Here is a 9579-nt window from a genome sequence, read left to right as displayed (position 1 = left end):
TAATTTACATTAGGTATATCTCCCAATGCTATCCCTCCCCCTTCCCCACACCCCACAACAGGCCCTGGTGTGTGATGTTCCCCTTCCTGTGTCCAAGTGTTCTCATTGTTCAATTCCCACCTATAAGTGAGAACATGCGGTGTTTGTTTTTTTGTCCTTGTGATAGTTTGCTGAGAATGATGGCTTCCAGTTTCATCCATGTCCCTACAGAGGACATGAACTCATCCTTTTTTATGGCTGCATAGTATTCCATGGTGTATATGTGCCACATTATCTTAATCCAGTCTATCATTGATGGACATTTGGGTTGGTTCCAAGTCTGCTATTGTGAATAGTGCTGCAATAAACATACGTGTGCATGTGTCTTTATAGCAGCATGATTTATAATCCTTTGGGTATATACCCAGTAATGGGATGGCTGGGTCAAATGGTATTTCTAGTTCTAGATCCTTGAGGAATCGCCACACTGTCTTCCACAATGGCTGAACTAGTTTACAGTCCCACCAACAGTGTAAAAGTGTTCCTATTTCTCCACATCCTCTCCAGCACCTGTTGTTTCCTGACTTTTTTTTCCTAGAAAACTTTTTTTATTCATCATTCTATGTGTGTTTTAATAAGTGGTGATTATTCCCATTATGGGAATCCATTATTAATCTAATTTTCTAATGGAGGAAGACAGAAAAGATAATTACCACTTTCTGTGGAATACTCAACTTACGACCAAATAATAGCAATCTAGGAAATTTAGAAACAGTAAAGATTTTTGGTTTATATTTCATGTATAGTGTTGCTGTTCCAAGCTTATAAAGTAAAGCCGTCTGCTTCCCAAATTCCAAAAATTAAAATACTCCCCTGCCTCACCCTGCCAACCAGTGCCCTTTGGTTTTTGTTTGTTTTAGAACAAGGAAGGGTTAAATGGTTGCTGATTATGGATGTACCATTTTGATTTGGGGAACTTTCACACACAGAAATCATACCAAATGGCCAGACACTTATTTTACAGAACAGTTTAAATATTACACATTGGCAAACTCAACTTATTCCACCCACCCTGGTGGAGAGGGAGAAAAAAACCCATACCTATAAAACTACTTCACTTGACAGGATGTGCCTACCAACAATAAGTAGTTTAAACAACTTTCACCAATTAAGATGTCTAGTTTAGATTTTAAAATCGGAAAGTTATGCATTTAAAAAGTAAATATAGTTGAAAATGTAAGTCAGTTATAATTTGAACCTAATGAGCCATGCAAGGAGCAAGGGTTAATAAACCAATGTGCTTTGAATTTGTTCAAGTACTGATATTTCTGTATATAAAGATTTAGCATATATATATATAACAGCTATCATGAGAAGTGAAAAAAGATTTTTCCCCAAAAATGCAAATATTAAAACTAAGTTAAAATACATATAGTTAGTATTCCACACAGCATAAAATTTGACAAATCAAAGTTTAACATGTCCCAGTTGACCATGTGTGAATATGCAAAGCAGGTATTAAAACCAGAATGTCCAATATTTAAAACCAGTTTGTAATTGGGGGAACTTCTAAATCCTTAATTTAAAAACACAAATGAAGTGAAAGATTTAAACTGGTACACACTGTTCACACCTATATTTCAAGTTTGGAAATGCATATTTGCAAGCAGCAATACAAAAGTATTCATGAAGAATGCATAATCTCTGAAAATTATGAAAACATCCCTGCTACCAATACATTTCTAAATACAAAACTGACAAATAACGTATTTGTTATTTCTGTGTAGCAAGAGAAGTTCATTTTTAAAACAGATAAAATTCAGTCTTTAGGTGTGAATGGTATGAATGACAGTCTTTTTTTTTTTTTTAATAGTCGTTTGGAATCCTTAAGCATGCAAAAGCTTTGAACAGAAAGGTTCACAAAGGAACCAGGGTTGTCTTATGGCATCCACTTAAGCCACAGCTGGGAATGCCTCTGGGTCATCCACATCAGGAGCAGAAGCACTTGACTTGCCGGTCCTGCTGCCACGGTTTGGGCGCCCACCACGCCCACGTCCACCTCCTCCTCCCCTGCCGCCAGGTCCTGGGCGGCCAAGTTCTCCAAAATTGATCTCCAGCTGAGACGTTATATCATTTGCTGGCTTCCGGAAATGACGGTCCATAACCGAATCTTCAGCATGAGCCTCTTCACTCTTCGATTTATGAAGAACAAATCCCTTCTTCCACTGCCCATCAGCACCTTCATTTGGTTTTCGGATATTAAATTCTGCTTTTGCCCAGTCCTTATTTTGAATAGCCTTCCACTCATCCAAAGTCATCTCTTTTGGACCCTCCTCTTTTACCTCTTCAACTTCATTCTCCTTATTTTCAGTGGCTGCCACTGGATGATGTTCTTCACCTTCAGGTGTTTCCTCAGTCACATTTGATTGATCCAAGTCAGTTAATTCGTCTTTTAACAGTTCCCCAGTTGTGAGATCCGCTACCTCCACGTTTGTCCTCGTGCTTCAGGCCAGATCTATCACTTCCACTATGCCTATCAAATTCACGTTTGCCACGAGAATCAAATCCATCTCCTCTGCCCATTCCATGTCCACGGCCCCCTCGACCTCTTCCAAGACTACCACGACCTCGATTAGGTCAGTCAATAATCGGTCTATCAGCTGAAAATTCGCCTCCTTCACCCTTTTCTTCAAGTGACTTTTCAAATCTTCGTTCACCAGGTGGTCGCCTTTCTGGTCTTCTATCAATTATTTTCCCTCCACCCTGAAGTTGTTGATCAGGTGTTCTTCCAACTCATCTTATTCCTTCTTTCTTTTTTTTTAATGTTTTAGCAGCTTTATTTATAATTACCAAAAATTCAAAGCAACCAAGATATCCTCCAATAAGTGAGTGGATAAACAAATTCGGGTATATCCATACCATGGGTTATTATTCAACATTAAAGAGAAACAAGCCATCAAGCTATGAACAGACATAGAGGAAACCTACATGCATACTGTTTCTTCTTCTTTTCTTTCTTTTTTTCTTTTTTTTTTTTTTTTTTGAGACAGAGTCTCACTCTGTGGCCCAGGCTGGAGTGCAGTGGCGTGATCTCGGCTCACTGCAACTTCAGCCTCCCAGGTCCCAGCAATTCTCCTGCCTCAGCCTCCCAAATAGCTAGGATTACAGGCACACACCACCACACCCGGCTAATTTTTGCATTTTTTAAATTTAGGTTAATTCTTTTATTCATTCTTTCTTAAGCGCCACGGGCGGCTGCGTCTCCTCTTTCTTGTCAACCACGCCAACGCTGGGGGGCAGCGGGTTCTTGCCGTCTTTCTGGGACTCCTTGCACAGCTGCTTGCCTGCCGCGTTGGAGTTGGTCTGGGCTGCGGCCTGAGCTGCGCTCTTGGCCCCAGGGCCCCCAACGCCGGCCCGCCGGCTTCTTTTTTCTTGTTCTCTGCTGCCTTCAGCACCTCGAAGGGGTCGGATTCGTCGACAAATAACTGGTCGAATCGGTTGGTGACCACGCAGCTGAAGCCCTCCTGTAAGTGCCCAGGCATGATGGTGGCTCGGGGGCGCATTCCTCCACGGATTGCAGCGGGCGGCGCAGAGCCGAAAGCGCCTGCTTCAGCTCTTCCCACAAGATGGCCGGGCCGAGAAAAGCTGTTTCCTGACTTTTTAATGATCACCATTCTAACTGGTGTGAGATGGTATCTCATTGTAGTTTTGATTTGCATTTCTCTGATGGCCAGTGATGATGAGCATTTTTTCATGTGTCTGTCGTCTGCATGAATGTCTTCTTTTGAGAAGTGGCTGTTCATATCCTTCACCCACTTTGTGATGGGGTTGTTTTTTTCTTGTAAATTTGTTTGAGTTCTTTGTAGATTCTGGATATTAGCCCTTTAAATGTTAGACCTAAAACCATAAAAACCCTAGAAGAAAACCTAAGCAATACCATTCAGGACATAGGCATGGGCAAGGACTTCATGTCTAAAACACCAAAAGCAATGGCAACAAAAGCCAAAATTGACAAATGGGATCTAATTCAACTAAAGAGCTTCTGCACAGCAAAAGAAGCTACCATCAGAGTGAACAGGCAACTTACAGAATGGGAGGCCTTGTTCTTAACCATTGCCTTATCTTTCCAGCCACCTTGGAGGAAGATGTTATCATTAGCTCTACATTGTGGATGAGAAATCTGAGCTGGGCACAGTGGTTCACACCTATAATCCCAGCACTTTGTGAGGCCAAGGTAGGTGGATCGTTTGAGCCCAGGAGTTCAAGACCAGCCTGGGCAACATGGTGAAACCCGATCACTACAAAAAAACATAAAAAATTAGCCATGCATGGTGGTGTGTGTCTGTGGTCCCAGCTACTCAGAAAGCTGAGGTGAGATGATCACCTGAGCCTGGGCAGTTGAGGCAACTGTGAGCCGTGATCACACCAGTGCACTCCAACGTGGGCAACAGAGCAAGGCCCTGTCTCAAAACAAACAAACAAACAAACAAACAAACAAAAAACAGTTAGAGAAGGGGAGGGGAGGGGAAGGGAGGGGAGCAGAAGGAATAAATCTGAAGTAGCTCAGCAAGGTGAAGTGACTTGCCTGAGGTCACATGGCCAGCAGGTGGTGGAGACAGCGTTCATAGCGAGGTCTGTGTCTTGGAAGGCCAGTGAAGGAAATCCAAGTGTTTTACCCCCAAATAGATTTCTTCGACATATTTTGAGATGGCTGTCAGGAGCCCAGCAAACAGAAGCGTCCCTGCAGAGCTGCCTTTTGTGGAGACGATTTGCATCTGTGGAGAATCTGCATTGATGCAGCCAGGCCTTCCCTTGTCAGGATCTGGGAAAGATGAACTGAGAGTCTCACACCTTAAAGATCTGAAAGAAATCTTCACCATCTATTCTTTCTGAGGGCTACTACCTGTGAGGGTTCATCTACCTAAGGAGACCACCTTTGCTCCTCAGGCCTCCCCTTCTGCCCCTCCCATAACCTGTCCTGCCACCGTAACCTGATTTACCACCATGACCTGTTTTTGGCCATGCCTCAAGGGAGCTCCCATTCTTTCTGTAACCTCAAGATAGTATATAAGCTTCTGCACCCCGTCATTGGGTAGGGCCTCCATTCTGAAGGCTCCCATGTATATGCTTTAAATAAATTTGTATGCCTTTTCTCAAATTAATCTGCCTTTTGTAGGTTGATTTTTTTCTCTTTTTTAAAATATACTTTAAGTTCTAGGGTACATGTGCACAACATGCAGGTTTGTTACATAGGTATACATGTACCATGTTGGTTTGCTGCACCCATCAACTCGTCGTTCACATTAGGTATTTCTCCTAATGCTATCCCTCCCCCAGCCCCCCACTGACTGACAGGCCCTGGTATATGATGTTCCCCGCCCTCTGTCCATGTGTTCTCATTGTTCAACTCCCGCGTATGAGTGAGAACATGCGGTGTTTGGTTTTCTGTCCTTGTGATAGTTTGCTTGGACTGATGGTTTGTAGCTTCATCCATGTCCCTGCAAAGGACATGAACTCATCCTTTTTATGGCTGCATAGTATTCCATGGTGCATATGCGCCACAATGTTTTAATCCAGTCTAACATTGATTGACATTTGGGTTGGTTCCAAGTCTTTGCTATTGTGAATAGTGCCACAATAAACATACATGTTCATGTGTCTTTATAGTACCATGATTTATAATCCTTTGGGTATATACCCAGAAATGGGATCGCTGGGGCAAATGGGATTTCTAGTTCTAGATCCTTGAGGAATTGCCACACTGTCTTCCACAATGGTTGAACTAATTTACACTCCCACCAACAGTGTAAAAGTGTTCCTATTTCTCCACATCCTCTCCAGCATCTATTGTTTCCTGACTTTTTAATGATCACCATTTTAATTGGCATGAGATTGTATCTCACTGTGGTTTTGATTTGCATTTCTCTGATGACCAGTGATGATGAGCATTTTTTCCTATGTCTGTTGGCTGCACAAATTTCTTCTTTTGAGAAGTGTCTGTTCATATACTTTGCCCACTTTTTGATGGGGTTGTTTTTTCTTGTAAATTTGTTTAACTTCTTTATAGATTCTGGATATTAGCGCTTTGTCAGATGAGTAGGTTGCAAAAATTTTCTCCCATTCTGTAGGTTGCCTGTTCACTCTGATGATAGTTTCTTTTGCTGTGCAGAAGCCCTTTAGTTTAATTAGATCCCATTTGACTATTTTGGCTTTTGTTGTCATTGCTTTTGGTGTTTTAGTCATGAAATCTTTGCCCATGCCTATGTCTTGAATGGTATTGCCTAGATTTTCTTCTAGGGTTTTTATGGTGTTAGGTCTTACATTTAAGTCTGTAATCCATCTTGAGTGAATTTTTGTATATGGTGTAAGGAAGGGATCCAGTTTCAGCTTTCTACACATGGCTAGCCAGTTTTCCCAGCACCATGTATTAAATAGGGAATCCTTTCCCCATTGCCTGTTTTTGTCAGGTTTGTCAAAGATCAGATGATTGTAGATGTGTGGTGTTATTTCTGAGGACTCTGTTCTGTTCCATAGGTCTATATATCTGTTTTGATACCAATACCATGCTGTCTTGGTTACTGTAGCCTCGTAGCATAGTTTGAAGTCAGGTAGCATGATGCCTCCAGCTTTGCTCTTTTTGCTTAGCATTGTCTTGGTTATGCAGGCTCTTTTTTGGTCTAGATGAACTTTAAAGTTGTTTTTTCCAATTCTGTGAAGAAAGTCAGTGGTAGCTTGTTGGGGATAGCATTGAATCTATAAATTACCTTGGGCAGTATGGCCATTTTCATGATATTGATTCTTTCTATCCATGAGCACGGAATGTTCTTCCATTTGTTTGTGTCCTCTTTTATTTCGTTGAGCAGTGGTTTGTAGTTCTCCTTGAAGAGGTCCTTCACATCCCTTGTAAGTTGGATTCCTAGGTATTTTATTCTCTTTGTAGTAATTGTGAATGGGAGTTCACTCATGTTTTGGCTCTCTGTTTGTCTATTATTGGTGTATAGGAATGCTTGCGATTTTTGCACACTGATTTTGTATCCTGAGACTTTGCTGAAGTTGCTTATCAGCTTAAGGATACTTGGGGCTGAGACGATGGGATTTTCTATATACAATCATGTCATCTGCAAACAGAGACAATTTGACTTCCTCTTTTCCTAATTGAATACCCTTTATTTCTTTCTCCTGCCTGATTGCCCTGGCCAGAACTTCCAACACTATGTTGAATAGGGGTGGTGAGAGAGGGCATCCCAGTCTTGTGCCGGTTTTCAAAGGGAATGCTTCCAGTTTTTGCCCATTCAGTATAATATTGGCTGTGGGTTTGTCATAAATAGCTCTTATTATTTATTTTGAGATACGTTCCATCAATACCTAGTTTATTGAGAGTTTTTAGCATGAAGGGCTGTTGAATTTTGTCGAAGGCCTTTTCTGCATCTATTGAGATAATCATGTGGTTTTTGTCATTGGTTCTGTTTATGTGATGAATTACGTTTGTTGATTAGCATATGTTGAACCAGCCTTGCATCCCAGGGATGAAGCCAACTTGATCGTGGTGGATAAGCTTTTTGGTGTGCTGTTGGATTCGGTTTGCCAGTATTTTACTGAGGATTTTCGCATCGATGTTCATCAGGCATATTGGTCTAAAATTCTCTTTTTTTGTTGTGTCTCTCCCAGGCTTTGGAATCAGCATGATGTTGGCCTTATAAAATGAGTTAGGGAGGATGCCCTCTTTTTCTATTGATTGGAATAGTTTCAGAAGGAATGGTACCAGTTCCTCTTTGTACCACTGGTAGAATTCGGCTGTGAATCCATCTGGTCCTGGACTTTTTTTGGTTGGTAGACTATTAAATATTGCCTCAATTTCAGAACCTACTGTTGGTCTATTCAGAGATTCAACTTCTTCCTGGTTTAGTCTTGGGAGGGAGTATGTGTCCAGGAATTTATCCATTTCTTCTAGATTTTCTAGTTTATTTGCATAGAGGTGTTTATAGTATTGTCTGATGGTAGTTTGTATTTCTGTGGGATGAGTAGTGATATCCCCTTTATCATTTTTTATTGTGTCTATTTGATTCTTATCTCTTTTCTTCTTTATTAGTCTTGCTAGCAGTCTATCTATTTTGTTGATATTTTCAAAAAACCAGCTCCTGGATTCATTGATTTTTGAAGTGTTTTTTGTGTCTCTATCTCCTTCAGTTCTGCTCTGATCTTAGTTATTTCTTGTCTTCTGCTAGCTTTTGAATTTGTTTGCTTATCTAGTTCTTTTAATTGTGATGTTAGGGTGTTGATTTCAGATCTTTTCTGCTTTCTGTTGTGGGCATTTAGTGCTGTAAATTTCCCCCTACACACTGCTTTAAATGTGTACCACAGATTCTGGTATGTTTTGTCTTTGTTCTCATTGGTTTCAAAGAACATCTTTATTTCTGCCTTAATTTCGTTATTTACCCAGTAGTCATTCAGGAGCACGTTGTTCAGTTTCCATGTAGTTGTGCAGTTTTGAGTGAGTTTTTTCATCCTGAGTTCTACTTTGATTGCGCTGTGGTCTGAGAGACAGTTTGTTATAATTTCTGTTCTTTTACATGTGCTGAGGACTGCTTTACTTCCAACTATGTGGTCAATTTTGGAATAAGTGCGATGTGGTGCTGAGAAGAATATATATTCTGTTGATTTGGGGTGTAGAGTTCTGTAGAGGTCTATTAGGTCTGCTTGGTCCAGAGCTGAGTTCAAGTCCTGGATATCCTTGTTAACCTTCTATCTTGTTGATCTGTGTATTATTGACAGTGGGGTGTTAAACTTTCCCATTATTATTGTGTGGGAGTCTAAGTCTCTTTGTAAGTCTCTAAGGACTTGCTTTATGAATCTGAATGCTCCTGTATTGGGTACATATATTTTTAGGATAGTTAACTCTTCTTGTTGAATTGATCCTTTACCATTATGTAGTGGCCTTCTTTGTCTATTTTTACCTTTGTTGGTTTAAAGTCTGTTTTATCAGAGACTAGGATTGCAACCCCTGCTTTTATTTATTTATTTATTTATTTTTGCTTTCCATTTGCTTGATAGATCTTCCTCTGTCCCTTTATTTTGAGCCTGTATGCATCTTTGCACATGAGATGGGTCTCCTGAATACAGCACACTGATGGATCTTGACTGTTTATTCAATTTGCCAGTCTGTGTATTTTAATTGGGGCATTTAGCCCATTTACATTTAAGGTTAATATTGTTAAGTTTGAATTTGATCCTGTCATTTTGATGTTAGCTGGTTATTTTGCCCGTTAATTGATGCAGTTTCTTCATAGCATTGATGGTCTTTACCATTTGACATGTTTTTGCAGTGGCTGGTACTGGTGGTTCCTTTCCATGTTTAGTGCTTCCTTCAGGAGCTCTTGTAAGGTACGCCTGGTGGTGACAAAATCTCTCAGCATTTGCTTGTCTGTAAAGAATTTTGTTTCTCCTTCACTTATGAAGCTTAGTTTGGCTGGATATGAGATTCTTGGTTGAAAATTCTTTTCTTTAAGAATGTTGAATATTGGTCCCCACTCTCTTCTGGCTTGTAGGGTTTCTGCCAAGAGATCCTCTGTTAGTCTGATGGGCTTCCCTTTGTGGGTAACC

General features: G+C 40.7%; 1 pseudogene; it reads right to left on the bottom strand.

Annotated features, from left to right (window-relative positions):
• Window positions 1-1767: 1767 nt before the first annotated feature.
• LOC101148924 (SERPINE1 mRNA-binding protein 1-like) lies at window positions 1768-3591 on the bottom strand (annotated as a pseudogene).
• Window positions 3592-9579: the final 5988 nt, after the last annotated feature.

Source organism: Gorilla gorilla, chromosome X (assembly GCF_029281585.2).
Source record: "Gorilla gorilla gorilla isolate KB3781 chromosome X, NHGRI_mGorGor1-v2.1_pri, whole genome shotgun sequence".
NCBI classification, from domain to species: domain Eukaryota; kingdom Metazoa; phylum Chordata; class Mammalia; order Primates; family Hominidae; genus Gorilla; species Gorilla gorilla.
Note: the sequence above shows the minus strand (reverse complement) of the source record. Positions and strands in the feature narration are given on the sequence as shown.